The 18,316-nt window shown below is 47.2% G+C and overlaps 1 pseudogene; it reads left to right on the forward strand.

Annotated features, from left to right (window-relative positions):
* The first annotated feature begins 546 nt into the window (after positions 1-546).
* The window catches only part of LOC128831350 (adenylate cyclase type 10-like), a 43,326-nt pseudogene continuing 25,556 nt past the window's right edge, over positions 547-18,316 (forward strand).

Consider the following 18,316-nt stretch of genomic DNA (forward strand, 5'->3'; position numbering starts at 1 on the left):
TGAAAATGGAGGAGACATATTGTCTCAAGAGATAATTGGATAGATTTATCTTATCTATATGCGGGAGAAAATCTTATTGATAAGATATTGTTGTTTAGTGCAGCAACACCTCATCCTAGGAAATGGAGAGAGGAGGAATTTTTGAGATGGTGGGAGATGAGGTGCCAGGGAGTAGGGATAAAGTATTTTAAAAACGACATAATTAGTAATTCGATATTTAAAAATTCTAGTAAAATTTAATCTTCTGCACATATCGCAGCATTACAACTTAGAGCAAATATTTACCCTACTAGGGAGACCCTAGCAAGAGGAAGGTGGGGAGTAAATGTTTTTTGTAGGTGATGTGGTAAGGTGCGGGAGACTATACCCCACATATCTGGCCAATGCTATAAAACTAAGAATGCAAGGATCAAGAGACATAATAGAGTAGTATCTGCAGTTATAGATAAGGTAGTCAAACTAGGGTGGAAGGCAATAGTAGAACCCCATTTAAGAAACAGTAAGGGAGAGTTGAGAAAACCAGACATTATATTTACAAAAGAGGATATGGCGGTGGTGGTCGATGTCACAGTGCGGTGGGAGGACAATGCTGGAAGTTTGGAGCTAGCCCACAGAGAGAAGGTGACTTACTACCTCAAGTTAGAGGAAGAGATCAAAAATTTAACGGGAGGTAAAAATATCCACTTCTTTGGCTTCGTACTTGGAGCGCGTGGCAAGTGGAGCGAAGGAAACAATGATTTGCTACAAATCTTGGGAATTGATAGAGGTAAAAATTTTAAAGAGAGTATTTGTAGACTTGTTTTATATTCCACAGTCGACATGATGGCTATGTTCAGTGACTGGTAAAGATCCCGGAGTTCCCATTCCGTGTATCTTACTAGAACTAAATTTTAGCTATTTTGTTTCCATGTTTTAAAGTTTGGATTATAAGTTTTAATACCTTTATATCCATTGCTATTTACTATCTGTCCTTTTATAGAATGGTTTTAAATGCATATAATAAATGCTTAATAAATGGATTAAATTCAATTTTAAATTATTAGTTTATTTTTTAACTACTGAATTTGGATGCGGACTGGCCGCTTATAGTAACCAGGAAAGGGCAGGTAGTCACGCCTGTACATAAATGGCCAAATGCCTCATCATCTAATTAATAATGCGTCATCTCCAGCGCATCATCAAAGATCTACAACCTATCCTAAAAGACGATCCCTCACTCTCACAGATCTTGGGAGACAGACCTGTCCTCGCTTACAGACAGCCCCCCAACCTGAAGCAAATACTCACCAGCAACCACACACCACACAACAAAAACACTAACCCAGGAACCTATCCTTGCAACAAAGCCTGATGCCAACTCTGTCCCTATATCTATTCAAGTGACACCATCATAGGACCTAATCACATCAGCCACACCATCAGGGGCTCGTTCACCTGCACATCTACCAATGTGATATATGCCATCATGTGCCAGCATGCCCCTCTGCCATGTACACTGGCCAAACCGGACAGTCTCTACGCAAAAGAATAAATGGACACAAATCTGACATCAGGAATCATAACATTCAAAAACCAGTAGGAGAACACTTCAATCTCTCTGGCCATTCAGTACCAAATTTAAAGGTGGCAATTTTGCAACAGAAAAGCTTCAAATACAGACTGCAACGAGAAACTGCTGAACTTGAATTAATATGCAAACTAGACACTATCAAGTTAAGCTTAAATAGAGACTGGGAATGGCTGAGCCATTACACACACTGAGTCTATTTCCCCCATGTTAAGTATCCTCACAGGGCTATCTTGATTATCACTACAAAAGGTTTTTCTTCTCCTGCTGACAACAGTTCATCTTAATTAATTAGCCTCTTAGAGTGGGTTGGGCAACTCCCACCTTTTCATGTTCTCTGTATGTATATATATCTCCTCACTATATGTTCCATTCTATGCGTCCGATGAAGAGGGCTGTAGGTCACGAAAGCTTATGCTCAAATAAATTTGTTACTCTCTAAGGTGCCACAAGTACTCCTGTTCTTTTTGTTTATCATTCCTTATGGAGATCACAGATTGGGAATCTACGATCTCTATAATATATTAATTTTGTTTAATGTTTAGATGAATTTAATACATTTATTTATGTATTTTTAATTTTTATTCCAGTCTATTGAATAAGACCCTGCATTATGAATAGTATGAATTCTAAACGTCCGAGTGGGACAGAGTACCGTAAACGATAAAAACATGCTACAGTAGAAAATGAAAAATGTCAATGACAATGGGGAAATGGCTAGTGAAAAATGCATCAAACTATGGGAATACGCCAATAGCTGACGTCTCTGACATCATAAGTTCGGCACCGCTATCTAATAGTAACAATGAGAATTATACAACTTCAGAAATAATTGTTGTAATTGACCAGCAATTGGATTGTGAGGTTACAACTTCACTTTCAGTATCGATTACTGACAATGATGAGACACTCGACACGTTCAATATCATGACTAAAACTAATGTGAACAGCCGCGATCAGCAACATAATTCCTCTGCAAGGCAAATCATTGAAATCAATTTTAACGATCCATCATCTTGGCCCTGTATAAACGATAAAATAAGATGCCACCTTATTGAACATGGACCTGACCAGGGAAAATCTGCAGATTTCCATGAATCAACATTGGAAGATGGAAGAAAATTTTCAGGAGACTGGTTTTGTAAAAAGCTTTTTAATGGTGAAACTGTAGAGCGTAATTGGCTTATTTACTTGGAAACCAGTAAGTCCATTTTTGTTTTCCATGCATGTTATTCGATCAGCGCTTTACCAAACCTAATATTGCAAATCAGAAAGTAGGATTTAATGATTGGAACAATTTAAACCGTGTTGTGGAACATGAAAATTCAACCAATCATCGTGAAAATTTCTGTAAATGGAAATCCTTACAAAAGAAATTACTAAGCGGAGAATGTGTTGATGATGCACTACAAAAAGCTATTGAAACTGATAAACAAAAATGGAGACAAATTCTAAAAATAATTCTTGATGCCATGATGTTTTGCGCCAAAAACAATTTACCACCTAGAGCAGGGGTCAGCAACCTTTCAGAAGTGATGTGCCGAGTCTTCATTTATTCACTCTAATTTAAGGTTTCGCGTGCCACTAATACATTTTAAAGTTTTTAGAAGGTCTCCTTCTATAAGTCTATAATATATAACTAAACTATTGTTGTATGTAAAGTAAATAAGGTTTTTAAAATGTTTAAGAAGCTTCATTTAAAATTAAATTAAAATGCAGAGCCCCCCAGACTGGTGGCCAGGACCCAGGCAGAGTGAGTGCCACTGAAAATCAGCTCGCGTGCCGAAGGCGGCACGCGTGCCATAGGTTGCCTACCCCTGACCTAGAGGATCGTGTAGCAGTATAGAAAACCCTAATTCAGGAATAGTTCTTAATCTATTGGAATTTATAAGTCATTATGATGTTCAACTAAGACAGCATATCATCACTTACAAAAAAGGTTCAGTGAGTTATTTTTCACCAGCTATACAAAATGAATTTATTGGCTTACTAGCAAACCAAGTTCATAATGAAATTACATCCAAAATTTAAAAAGCTAAATATTATTCTATCCTTCTGGACTGCACATCAGACATATCTGATCGAGAGCAAATGTCCCAGATTGTGAGATAAGTGAGAATCGATAACAGAATTGTATCTATAGAAGAAAGTTTCATAGACTTCATTGAAACCAAAGAAAAAATGGGAAGTGGATTAGCTGAAGAAATAATAAAGAAGCTTGAAAATGATGGGCTTGATCTACAAAACACAAGAGGCCAGGGCTATGATAATGGCGCAAATATGTCAGGTGGGTACAAAGGCGTCAAAGCTGTCATTTTGGAAAAAAACAGATTAGCGAATTTTGTACCATGTTCAGCCCACTGTCTACATTTAGTCAGAGTACGTGCGACTTCCATAAATTCTACTATGGTTTCATTCTTAGCCACTGTACAAAAGTTATACACATTTTTTTCCTCATTCAACCATTCGCTGGGATATTTTAATGGGAATGTTAAAAGTATCACTAAAAGGTCATGCTGATACTAGATGGTCATCAAGAGCTAATGCAATTGAAGCCTTAAATTCGCAAATTACAGAAGTGACCAAGGCTCTAAAAAAATGTCGCTGATGCATCAAAATGTCCAGAAACAGTATCAACAGCTAATAGCCTTCTTTAAAAAAATTAATTATGAATTTTTGTGCACGTTATCCATACGGCAGAATATCCTAACTCATACTGACAGAGTGAATAAAGCCCTACAAGCAAAAGGCATCACTGTTTCTCGGGCTTGTAAAATGATCAACGGATTACGAAATATTTTACAAGAGATGTGTGAAAGCGATAACGATATGGTCAATATTTTACAGATTGTAAAAAAACAGCTGAAAATATAGAAATACAGAATTATTGAATCCAGAAAGCAAAAAGTAAAAAGGCAGCAACTTTATGAGTGTGCAGACGTATCTTCTAATTTATTGTCGCAACCCTATGCTCAGACATGGCGTCTGGATGGCCAATTGTCGGTCAAAAGGTCACATTGGTGTCGTATGCAACACATTGGTGTCGTGTGCACCATCGTGGTGCCATGTGCCTATTCTCGAACCTTCTGCCTGGTCAATTGTAGGTCACATTGGTACCATGTGCTACAATACCAGCGTGTCGTGTGCATAAACTTAGCGTGCCGGGTGCAGTACCTGTTGACGTAGAGGGCACCAGCTCGGAACCCGGTTAGTGTAGGAGCTGGGGACTAATCAAATTCTGGCACGAGTAAGGGTCTTCGAATAAAACTATGTCCCGCGCCAAAATCAGTAGGAGTGTCCGTGTGTTAGCTGAAAGGCCTGATCACCCTTTCAGCCAGGGTCTCCTCCGGATTTAGCCGGCTCGTGTCGTGTCGTTTCGGATTACATCCCCTGGTGTCTGTACTGCTGGTCAGCTGTGCCTGGAGTGTGGTATGTGCATTTTAATTTTTGTAAATATCCTGTTTGCTTGGCCTCTTCCCTTTTTCTCCTCCCTCACTTGGTACCAAATCTGGTGTATAGTATATAGGGGACGAATTGTTGTATTAATTGCTGTTGTGGTCAGTTGGTGTATTTTATGGGATTCAATTAATGCACGTACAGTTTACTCAGTTTTGTATGTCCTGGTTGTTAGTGAACAGTTGATTATAGATCATTTGGTTCTTCGTTGTTGGATGTAAATAGACTGTTTCAAGTCATATATATTGCTGTTCTGGTGATACTTTTGGTTGATCACTTGTTCCTATTTTAATTAGAGTTGTGTGAATATTTTGCTCTGCTAATATTGCTAGTTGGTAAAAGTACTCCTCCCCAGCCCAAGTTGTAATTAATTCCCCATTAATAAACAACTACATGTTTTGAATTGCAATCTGTTTTTGCTTCAATTTTCCTCCTTCACTCAAATACTCATTCGAACCTATATTGGTTTCGGACATTTATCAGCTGAACAATCTTTCAAAGTACAAATAAAAACCGTATTTGACACCATAATAATTGAGTTAAATTGCAGATATGAAACTTTAAATGAGATCTTCTGATTTCGATTTTCTTTTGGGTGATTCGCTTGTTAAAATGGACACTACTAATCTTCAAAAAGCAGCAGTGGATTTAAATCTCAAATATGACAGAGATCTGAATGCCTCAGAAATTTCGTCAGAGATTCAGAGTTTTAAACATCAGGCGTTAGCATTTGTCGCAGCCCTATGCTCTGTCATGGCGTCTGGATGGCCAATTGTTGGTCAGAAGGTCACATCAGTGTCGTGTGCAGCACCTTGGTGCCGTGTGCAGTGCCTTGGTGTCGTGTGCAACACATTGGGGCCGTGTGACCATTCTTGAACTTTCCGCCTGGTCAATTGTGGGTCACATAGGTACCGTGTGCTACAATTCTGGCGTGCCGTGTGCATAAGCTTAGCGTGCCGGGTGCAGTATCTGTTTACGTAGAGGGCACCAGCTCGGAGCCTGGTTGGTGTAGGAGCGGGGAACCTATCAGATGCTAGCACGAGCAAGGGTCTTCGAATAAAATTATGTCCCTCGCCTAAATCAGCAGGAGTGTCCGCGTGTTAGCTGGAAGGCCTGATCACCCTTTCAGCCAGGATCTCCTCCGGATTTAGCCGGCTCGTGTCATGTCATCTCGGGTTACATCTCGACATGTCCCTGGTGTCTGTACTGCTGGTCAGCTGCGCCTGGAGTGTGGTCTGTACATATTAATTTTTGTAGATATTCTGTGTGTTGGGCCTTTTTTCTTTATTACTTGGTACCAAATCTCATGTGTAGTGTACAGAGGACGAATTGTTACCGTTTACTCAGTTCTGTATGTTTGTTCTGGCTTTTCAGTAAATAGTTGGTTGTAAATTATCTGATTCCTTGTTGTTAAGTGTACATAGACTGTTTTATATTACTGCTCTGGTGATATTTTTGGTTGGTTACTTGTTCCTATTTCAATTGAATCTGTACTGTTAGTTGGTAAAGGTGCTCCTCCCCAGCCCAAGTTGTAATTCGTTCCCCATTTAACGGCCACCTGGTTTTGAATTACAATCTGCCTCTGTCTCCACTTTTCTCTTCCACTCGAATCCTCATTCGAACCTGTATTGGTCTCGGACAGCATTGTCTCCAAAGGTTTCATGCGCCTCTAGTTTGGACCTTCTCCAGTTAATTCATGAATATAATTTGGCCGAATCTTATCCAAATTTAGAAATTGCATTAAGAATATTTCTCTGCTTGCCAGTAACTGTGGCTTCTTGCGAAAGAAGCTTCAGTAAGCTCAAATTAATTAAAAACTACCTTCGAGCAACCAGTGGGTCAGAGCTTCAAGGCCATTCCAGTTGCAGCTGGAGCTGGCAAACATTCCCCTGAGACTCCGGGGCTAGTAGGAGGCAGGAGGGACAGTGGCATTGTCATTAGGGATAGAGAAGGGAGGAGGAGGGCAGGGATCAGGAGGAATGATAAAAAGCTTGGTGCTGAAGAGACTGAGTCTGAGGCGGTGGTGGGGTCTCCCAGAGCATTTTGGGGGTACTGTATGACAGCACTACTCTAACAGGGTGGGTGGGAGAGCTGGAGCACAGTGGAACTGTTTGCCACAGACATTGATACTGATTTGCTCTTTGGAAAAAACCCTCACCCCTCTGGTGTTTTCTTTCCCCTCCCTGGCAGGGCTGCACATTCCTGTGTGTGTTCGGGCTCCCTGGGGATAAGCAGGCTGACGAGAGCGCCCACGCCTTGGACAGCGCATTTAAAATCTTCAACTTCTGTTCTGAGATGCTCATGAAAATAAAGTAAGCAGGAAGGTGCAGGTCTCCATGTTGTCTACAGGAGTGCTAATGGGCTTGTTTGTCATCGAAACTCCCTCGTCCCAACAGGAGGGCCCCCCTAGTGGGCAGGAGGCAGTGACATGACAGCTGGGAGACAAAATTTGGGATTAGCCCAGTTTACCTGGGCTTCCCCTCACTCTACATGACCCAGACCTCCTAAGACAGCTATGTGCCACTGGAGCAGTAGAACCTCAGCCTCAGAGGTGATATTGGTGGGTGCAGCTGATGGCGCTTTTGTGGTGACTGGCCACGAATCTGGAACCTGCTCAGGATGACCGTGAACCTCAGCATCATTCAGAGCAAAATGCAAAGCCAACCACCTTCACTGACCTCTCCCACAACAGCCCAAGAAACTCCAACCCACAGGTCCAGTCCCTGCAGAAAAGAGAGAGTAAAAGACTAACGACGCCAGCTGTGCAGGATTCTCAGCTCCATTTGCGTGAGAATGGCCAATTCTTTGATCTCTAAAGGCATTTTTCCCCTTGAGAGCATTGGTAACAGGACAAAGAGCATGAGCCAAACCCCTATTGACTGTCACCCCCCACCCCAATGGCCTCTGAAGGACCCATCAAGTCCTTCTTGACTGCAGTCAGTGGAGGAGCTCCCTGCTGAAGGGGACCCCGAGGCCTGTCAGCCAGCAGGACTCCAGCAGTGCTTGGAGAGAGCCCTTCACCCTCTGCTATCTTCCAGCATGCTCTGGTCCGGTTGCTGAATTTTTGAGGCCTGTGGCTTGGCACGCAGGCACTGCTGACTTCACCGAGGCTTCAAATAAAACTCCTGCATGTTTGTGGGACCAGAGCCTTTGTCGCCTTTTGTGTCTATAAATGTCAAAACCAATCCAAACTCCACTCCCTTTTTACACCACTGGCACTAACCTTGTTAAGTTTTTGTGTAACCTGACTCCCTTTTTCTGCTGGGACGTTCCTCCAGCTCCTGACTCTCCAGCAAGGAGAATTCAGACTGGCACACTCAGAGGGCAGCATTTATATTCAGCCGGAATAGTGCGTGATAGCCAGTAAGGGGTGTGTGTGTCTTGTGCTTTGCCCAGTAGCCACTCCTTTTAAAGGGCATGCAAACCATGAAGAGCCAGGGAAATTCAACCAGTCACACGTGAGAGAATTAAATTCCAGGTGTGAGTACCCTGCGAGATCAGTGTCCAGGGACAATTACAGTTAAGCAGTTTTTTGCTGTGTGCACCCATTATAAATACGGGAGGCATACGCATATCATAGCAGTGGGTGTGGTATAACAGACTGGACAACTGGATGATGCAAGGTGGGAGGGCTGAAACTCTACACCCATCTCACCACTCCCCCACCCATGGAAGCATTTTAAGCATGCAGGATTTCTACTGTGGGCAGATGAATGTGTTCAGAAAATGTGAATACTTCCCTGAACTTTCAGCCAAGGCTTCACCTCCAGTTCCACACCAGGAAATGAGGGTTCAGTTGTGGCTTTGCATTACAGGGAGAACAGGGACTCACCACCCATGGGGAGGTCAAAGAGACATTGTGCCTGTGGAGTTGCCTAAGGAATGCAGCCTCTGTGGCACACTTGCAAAGGATGGACATGGGCTCCCTTTGGCCTGGAGTCAGCTCGGCTAGCTGGGGTGGAGAGCAGGTGGGGCTGTGGCCCATCTCTCTGGGGAGGCTAGTTCCAACAGCAATGCCAGCTCACGGCATTCTGCACTCCGGGAAGCACAAGAACTGTCATTACATGGGGACGTGCGTGAGGGAAGCTCCTTGCCCTCTTCTCCATCCCTTTTGCACACACACAGAGCTGCACACAGGCTGTTGGGAGACCTAGCTGGCTGATGTGGGGATAGTCAATACAAATTAGCACTACAGGAGTGGGGGTGGGGAGAGGGTGCATGAGCAGATGTGGCAAGAGGGACTGGACATTTGGGATTGCTGACTCCATGTTGCTCTCATTGCTTGCTAGGCTAGTTTCCATCGGGGTTACCAGCGGGCCAGTGTTCTGCGGAATAGTTGGCCATCATGTAAGGCACGAATACACAGGTACAGTCTGTTTCTCTGGTCCTGTGCATGTTTGGTATCCCCTGGGTACCCACAGAGTGTGTGTGGAAGCTGCGTATTTTTGCTGGTGGAGGGGTATGTATGCATGGATACATATGGAGCTGTTCACAGGAGGATGAGCGGGAGCTCAGTTAACTTTTCAGTGCCCATTTTCTTGCTCTCTCCATCACACAGTCATTGGCCAGAAGGTGAATCTCGCTGCCCGGATGATGATGTATTATCCGGGGTTAGTGTCCTGTGATGCAGTGACCTATGCCAACTCCAGGCTGCCTCATTACTTCTTTGAAGAGCTCCCCCGGACTGAGATGAAAGGAGTTGTGAATCCCGGCGTGGTCTATCATTATCTTGGCATCAGTGAGAAACCGTAAGTGTCCCCTGGGACGTCATACTCAGAACACTCAGAACTGTGAGCCACTGTTAGCAAGAGCTTTGGTGCTGCTAAGCTGTGTGGCAGGTCCCTGACACACCAGTCTGTCTGCCTTGCCAGCAAACTCCTCAAGACTCTGCCAGTCTAATGGCTTGCCGGTAACAATCAGTGAGTCCCAGCTGCCAAGTTCCCCAGAAACGTCTCCCTGCAGCATCCAGTCCCTCTCACTTTACGCTCACTGCCTCCAAAGAGACAGAGCACACATTCGCCTGTTAGGTTAGCTGAAGCCTCACACTTCACTTTAATACACAGCACTGAGAGGGTTTTGTAATAAAATAAGACAAAGGTTATTCACAAAGCCCTTGGGTTTAAGTCATGCTAAGCAAGGGGAAAAGAGACAGGCAAGGCCACAAACAAAACAAAACAAAACACACTTTCTAATGACAAAAATTGAATCTTAGCAAGTTGCAATCTTTGCCTAAGCAGTTTCTCACTTACATCAGGTTTCCAGCATCTCTCCCTGCAGTGATAGAGAACTAAAAGGTCTTTTTGTTCCCCTTATATTACTCAAAGTCCAGAGTCTTCTCCCCCGTTTGTTTAGCTTGATGTCTTTGTTTTCCTTATATGTAAATATACTTCCATTGTCCTCTGCTGGTAGCCCAGCTGGTCAGACAGGTAAATACACATGCCTTTGCCTAGGGCAGGCTGGATTTTATGCTCTATTTCTCAAACACTTTTCATGACTATATTTCCAGCACACATCTATAACTCTTTGTACCCAACCTGTACATAGATCACACAATGATTTTTGGGACCAGCATGGCACCAGTTTACATACGATATCTTTCATGACACCTTTGAGATATATATCATGACAACAGTGTGTTGGGACAATGAGTGTGTCAGACCTGATGTGAGTTACAGTAGGGGGGCCCTCTGCTAGTTGGCACTGAGGGGCTCCAAGAGTCACACCCCCATTTTACAATGGTGGAGGGGGAGGGGTGATGAAAGGGCAAATTTCCTTTGATCGGCACAAAAGGTGTGTGTGCTGTCCTGTCTGTTCAAAGCCACAATGTGCATCAACCTTGCCTGAATCCAAAGCATCATCTCACAGCTGGCCTAGGGAATTTCATCTCCAAAGTCCTGTACTTCCCCACACAAGATCAACTCAAGGCAACTTAGTCAAGGAGACAAACAGCTGCTTGGACAGCAAATAGCTCAGTGTAAAAATACCTTCAACTGGCGTATCTTTAATCAATCCTCATGTTTGAGAGAATGGGTAACTATAGTGTCTCATTTGCATCTCTCTCCCACTTCCACATCAGCTCCAGCTACTAGGAGACTGGGAACTGTCTGTATGTGTGTATATATATCTCCTCATTATATGTTCCATTCTATATGCATCCGAAGAAGTGGGCTGTAGTCCACGAAAGCTTATGCTCTAATAAATTTGTTAGTCTCTAAGGTGCCACAAGTACTCCTGTTCTTCTTTTTGCGGATACAGACTAACACGGCTGTTACTCTGAAACATGGAAATGTAGAAGCATTCAATGTTTCTCCATACACCTAGACAGCCCTCTAGACTCAGTCCAAATGACTTTCAGTTCAGATTAAGGGGCACAACAAACTAAGAAAGAACAAAAGTAAAGTCTCCATGAGGGAGCAGTTTGGGTCCCTTCTTTGGAACATGCTGCATCAGCTGTGCTGTCAGAAATGTAAAGGTGCAGTACAATCCCCCCCCCCCCCCGCCCAAATTCATAGCAATTGTGGTGTAGCTAGCTAGTATTGAGTTCAGAGACCAAGTTTGCATGTGTTCTGTTTTTTCATATATCCTGATACCTCCTTTCATCAACTGTTTATACAATATCTGCCTTGCTCTCATTGTCCAAATCCAAGGCTCCATTCCTACAAGTTCTTCTATGTGGAGGGAGCCCCATTAAAGTCAATGGGAGTCTGTATGTGGGGAGCAATTTGCAGGAGTTGGGCCATGGTTAATGTGTAGCTTGCTAAAGAGAGATTTTAAAAAGCAGCGCAGGAGCTCAGAGTAACCATCGATTTCATTCACCTTCTTACTTATTAACGGCTTTACTTTCTTTTTCCCATGACATGTTTATAGAAACTCTTATTCCCCTTACAGCCTTTGCCTAGTATGAACTCATTCTGCTTTTTTTGCTTTCCTTGTCTTTTCCTCTGCAAGCTTTATTGAATCTGTCTATTCCTACTTGTCTCTCATCTCTCACCCATTTGCAATACAGAATTGTTTGGTACCTTCATAGAATCATAGAATCTCAGGGTTGGAAGGGACCTCAAGAGGTCATCTAGTCCAACCCCCTGCTCAAAGCAGGACCAATCCCCAACTAAATCATCCCTTCAGATCCTTGAGCAGCTTCAGGAAGCCAGGCTAATAGGCATTGCATTGCATTGTTCTTTACTAGAGAAATCATAGACTGCTGTGCCTCGTTTCCTTCTTAGCTCTCCAGTTCTCACCGAAGGATATTAATACACCCTCCCATTACACCAGGCGCATTAGACTCCTTAATTATTCATGTTCCTTTAGTGCTCTTCTGAAGGGAAACCCCATGACACTACTTCACTCCAGCTCAACTTGAGCGTCTGGGGGCAGGAGGCTAAGAATAATGAAACCGTTCTTGGAAGCAGTGCTTGGATTCAGAGAGAGTGGGCAGCCCAGCGGCGCCCCCACTCAGTCTGACCAGGAGTATTTTCGCTCTTTAACTGTAGCTTTCCTTTCTCTTCCTCCTTGCAGAATGATTGGCCAAGCGTATCTCACCAAGGAGAGGTCTGAGTATTACCACTTCCTGGGTAGGTGGACAGAGCTCTTTGGAACTCCAGTTGGTTTGTCATTCGGAACCGGTGGAGCAGTTGTTGCTGCTGGGAAGAGGATGCCCAAGGAAGCGATGGATGTGGGGGGAAATGTCTGAGGGGGACCCACTACTTGAGGATATCAAGTAACTGACCATTGGGATCATTCAGAAATGTAAAGCTCTGAGATGTGCTCGGGATGCTCTTAAAGATACAGGGCCTTTACACTGACATTGTGGTGCCTGATCCTGCAGGTCTTATATGGTGCTATGGACCGCAGGATCTATCCATGGTCAGACAAGAGTATGGAATACATGTTTGCAGTGTTGTTGTAGCCGTATTGCTCCCAGGAGAGGAGAGAGACAAGGTGGGTGAGAGAATAGCTTTTATTGGACTAGTTCCTGTTGGTGGAAGAAACAAACTTTCCAGCAGAGGTGTTAACTGCCCACTTCATTTTAAGTGGTCTCAGGCAACATGTGTGATCTCTTTATGCTTAACCATTTGTGTGTAGCTGTGACACCCTGGTTACCTTCCCCAGACCTGAAGAGTAGCTCTGTGAGACTTGAAAGCTTGTCTCTTCCACTAGCCAAAGTTGATCCAATAAAGATATTCCTCATACTCACCACCTTGTCTCGAAGGAATACATGCACATTCTTGCCCCTCATATTCACTCCCTTTGTGTCTTTGATTAGCATCTTTTCACTTTACTGACAAATGGGGTTGAAACAAAATGCTAGATTCCAGCACCCCAATACCTCCAATGGGGGGAGGGATAGCTCAGTGGTTTGAGCATTGGCTTGCTAAACCCAGGGTTGTGAGCTCAATCCTTGAGGGGGCCATTTAAAAATCTGGGGAAAAAACAACCAGGGACAGTACTTTGTCCTGCTAGTGAAGGCAGGGGACTGGACTTGATGACCTTCAAGGTCCCTTCCATTTCTATGAGATAAATACCAGGTGAGCCCCACCTCATCTCTAAATTTGAATCCTGTTGTCCTGTAGGAGCTGATGAATCTCCTGGTTGGCAGGCTGGTAAGGAGAGATGTAAATTATACTTCTTCTTCGAGTGCTTGCTCATATCCATTCCATTAGGGTGTGCGCGCGCCGCGTGCACGATCGTCGGAAGATTTTCTACCCTAGCAACACCGGCGGGTCGGCTGTGGAGCCCCCTAGAGTGGCGCCTTCATGGCGCTGAATATATACCCCAGCCGACCCGGCGCCCCCTCAGTTCCTTCTTACCGCCCCTGACGGTCGTTGGAACTGTGGAGCGCGGCGTAGCTGTTCTCCACTCTCCCTAGCTTATCCAGTTATTCACAGTTATAGTTATAGTTCTAGTTGTTTATAGTATATAGTTGGTTATTCACTTGTTTATAGTTGTTATATAGTTAAAGGGAATTCAGGGGGTTCTCTCCCCCTTTTTCCCCGGCCGCGTGGCCGGGCTCATGCCCAAGGCTCCCGGCTTCAAACAGTGCGCCTCCTGCGCTAAGCCTATGCCAACAAGCGATCCGCACGACTCGTGTTTGAAGTGCCTGGGAGAGTCCCATCAAACAGACAAGTGCAAAATCTGTAAGGCCTTCAAACCGAGGACCAAGAAGGAGCGGGACTTTCGACTCCGGCAACTCCTTATGGAGGCGGCACTTAGCCCAGACGCTCCATCGGCGCGTCAGGCCCCGGCACCTAGCACCTCGGTGCGCAGTGCCCCGGCGGCACCGACCATGCCGACCACGTCGGACAAGCCTCCACGGCACCGGACCCCATTGGCACCGCACTCACAGCAAGTGCCTCGGCGCCGTTCACTATCCCCGGGACATAAAAAATCCCATAAGGCGGGGACCTCAGTGCCGAAGACGCCGGCTCCCCCGGTGCCGGGGGTAGAGCCGCGTCCACCTGTGGAGCACCGAAAACAGGTGCCTCCAGCACCGTCGACTCCGGCTCCGAGGCCGTTGAGTCCGGTGCAGACAGAATCACCACCGAGACCGGCAGGGATACAGTGCCTCCCGTCGACACCGGAGACCTTCGCGACGGCGAGAGAATTGATCGCCCTCACGGAGCCGGCACCGCCCCAACCACCGGCACCGTCGGCACCGTTGACTCGCCCGGTCCAATCTAGGGGAAAACCTGCCTTGATGCGCCCTCCATCGCAAGGGCTGGAACCACGGCACCCGTCCAGGTCCCGAAGCAGGTCCCCATGCCGCTCGCAGTCCCGGCGCCGGATATCACCTCGGCACCGGTCGTACTCGCGGCCAAGATCATCGCGGCACCGCTCTACATCTCGGCACCGTTATGATCGTCGGCACCGATCAACGTCGAGACGTAGTTCTCGGCACCGGTACGATCGACGTTCGACGTCGAGAGGCCGCTCCCGGCACCGGGCCTACTCCAGGTCATCGTCTCGATCCAGGTCCGACTCCCGGCACCGGCGAGGTCATTGGCACCGATCGCGATCTCGGCACCGATCGCCGGCACCGCGTAGAGATAGAACATCTCTAGACCGGCACCGTACGGCACCGTATCCTACGGGATTCGTCTCGGCGCAGTCGGCACCGCCATGGCCATCGAGATCGGTGTCTCGCTCCTCTGAGGACTTGTCAAGATCGGCATACCCCCCTCAGGGGCAAACCGGGGAGCAAGATTTAGGCCATTGGCAAGAGGGAGCAGAGGACCCTGACCATGGCCCATCTCACTGGTCGTTCTGGACCCCGTGGGCATACCACCAGGCGCAAGGGGCTCCAACAACCTCTCGCTCGGGTCACTCTGATACAAGGGCCCCAGAGTCCACCATCTCTCGCCCTCCTCCAGGGGGCATGGAGGCCTCTGTATCTGCACCACCTGACGTCCCGGACCCAAGGACAGGTGATGCTCCGTCCCAGGAACAGGGAGACCAGGTTCCTCCCCTGGATCCCTTACCACCGGAGGCATCTTCCTCTTCCTCTCCGGATGAGGCAGTGGCGGGCACGTCGTGCACAGGTCCACCCCCAATAGATCTTCGAGCTCATCAGGACCTGTTACGTAGGATGGCCCGTAACATGGACCTACAGACGGAGGAGATAGTGGAGGTGCAGGACCCCATTGTAAATATCCTCGCGGCGGATGTCCCATCAAGAGTGGCGTTGCCCCTGATCCGCACGATCCAGGCGAACGCAACTACGATATGGCAAACCCCTGCCTCTATCCCACCTACAGCGAGAGGGGTGGAAAGAAAGTACTTTGTCCCTTCCAAAGACTACGAGTACTTGTATACCCATCCCCAGCCGTGTTCACTGGTGGTGTCATCAGTGAATGCAAGGGAGCGCCACGGTCAACAAGCTGCAGCGCCCAAATCAAAGGAGGCTAAGCGACTCGATTTGTTTGGCCGTAAAGTTTATTCAGCTGGAGGGCTGCAACTTAGAGCGGCTAACCAGCAGGCGCTCCTGAGCCGCTACAACTTTAATTCCTGGAACTCTATGGGGAAGTTCAAGGAATTGGTTCCCCAAGAGTCCAGGGAAGAGTTTGGGGCCTTGGTTGAGGAGGGTAAGAAGGTGGCTCGGACCTCCTTACAGGCCTCGCTGGACATAGCGGACTCGGCCGCCAGAACCCTGGCCGCAGGTATCGCTATGCGAAGGACCTCCTGGCTCCAAGTTTCGGGTTTGCCCCCTGAATTACAGCAAACCCTACAGGATTTGCCCTTTGAAGGACAGGGGTTGTTCTCGGAGAAGACGGACTCTCGATTACAGAGCCTCAAGGACTCCAGGACAATCATGCGCTCCCTGGGGATGCATGTTGCGGGTCCCCAGCGCAGACCATTTAGGCCCCAGCCTCAACGTTTTTACCCCCCTCCACCTCGTCAGAGACAGGACCCTGCCAGAAGGCGAGGGCGAGGTGGTAGGAGAAGATGGGCTGGCCCTCAACCCGGTCAGAACCAGGGGCCACCAAGACCACCTTCAGGTCCTAGACAGAACTTTTGAAGGTGCGGTCGAGGACGGCGCCCCAGTCATTCCCCAGGATCCAGACCCCTCCTTTCGGGATCGCCTCTCCCACTTCCACCGTGCTTGGTCCCTTATAACTTCGGACCGTTGGGTCCTCCGCACGGTGGAGAGGGGATACGCTATCCAGTTTTCTTCTATCCCCCCCTCCCACCCCCCTTCCCTGTCCCTCTTCAGGGACCCTTCTCACGAGCAACTTTTTATACAGGAGGTTTCTACGCTCCTTGCCATGGGGGCCATAGAGGAGGTTCCAATAGAGTTAAGGGGCAGGGGATTTTATTCCCGTTACTTTCTGATCCCCAAGTCCAAAGGAGGTCTGCGGCCCATCTTGGACTTGCGCGGACTCAACAAATTCGTAGTAAAGTTGAAGTTCCGCATGGTCTCTTTGGGGGCCATTATCCCTTCCCTCGATCCTGGAGACTGGTTCGCCGCCCTCGACATGAAAGACGCATATTTTCACATCGCAATTTACCCACCTCACAGACGCTTCCTGCGATTCGTGGTAAACACGGTGCACTACCAATTTGCAGTCCTTCCCTTCGGCCTATCCTCGGCCCCAAGGGTGTTCACGAAATGTATGGCTGTCGTGGCAGCGTACCTTCGTCGACAAGGGATACAGGTGTTCCCGTACCTAGACGACTGGCTGGTACGCGGTCGCACCAAAGAGCAAGTTCAAGCTCACGTCCACAGAATAGTGCACGCATTCAACGAGTTGGGCATCCTCCTCAACAAGGACAAATCCACTCTAGAACCTACCCAGAGAATAGAATTCATCGGCGCAGTTCTAGACTCCAGACGTGCACAAGCCATCCTGCCAGACAACCGCTTTGGCACCATCAAGAACCTCATTCAAGGGCTCAAGGCCTTCCCAACTACCACGGTGAGGTCGTGCCTTACCCTGCTGGGCCACATGGCTTCCTGCACGTACGTAACCAGGTATGCCAGACTTCGGCTTCGCCCACTTCAAACCTGGGTGTCATCAATATACCGTCCACATCGGGACAGCCTGAACATGGTGGTCACGGTCCCGAACTCGGTCCTGACCTCCCTCACCTGGTGGCTAGATCACAATGTGGTCTGCGAGGGGATCCCTTTTCACACCCCACAACCCTCTCTGCACCTGGTCACAGACGCTTCATCTCTGGGTTGGGGCGCCCATCTCAACGAACACCATACCCAGGGCCTGTGGACTGCACCCCAGTTAGCCCTGCACATCAATGTTCGGGAACTGATGGCGGTGCGCCTGGCGTGCCAGGCATTTCTCAATCTCCTACGTGGCCGTTGTGTGTTAGTTCTCATCGACAACACCACGGCCATGTTTTACATCAACAAGCAAGGAGGAGCACGTTCGTCAATTCTATGCCAAGAGGCCATTCGCCTGTGGGACTTCTGCATCGCCCACTCAATTCATCTCACGGCATCGTTCCTCCCTGGAGTCCAGAACACTCTAGCGGACCGACTCAGCAGGTCCTTCCAGACGCACGAGTGGTCTATCCGTCCGGACATCATACATTCCATCTTCCAGAAGTGGGGGTTTCCCCAGATAGACCTGTTTGCATCTCAAGACAACAGGAAGTGCCACGTGTTCTGCTCCCTACAAGGTCGAGCTCCGGGCTCCCTCTCGGATGCGTTTCTCCTTCCCTGGAAAGACCACCTGTTTTATGCCTTCCCTCCGTTTCCTCTGGTCCACAAGGTACTGCTCAAATTGCGCAGAGACCAGGCACAGGTAATTCTGATCGCTCCAGCGTGGCCGAGACAACATT

This window comes from Malaclemys terrapin, chromosome 2 (assembly GCF_027887155.1).
Source record: "Malaclemys terrapin pileata isolate rMalTer1 chromosome 2, rMalTer1.hap1, whole genome shotgun sequence".
NCBI classification, from domain to species: domain Eukaryota; kingdom Metazoa; phylum Chordata; order Testudines; family Emydidae; genus Malaclemys; species Malaclemys terrapin.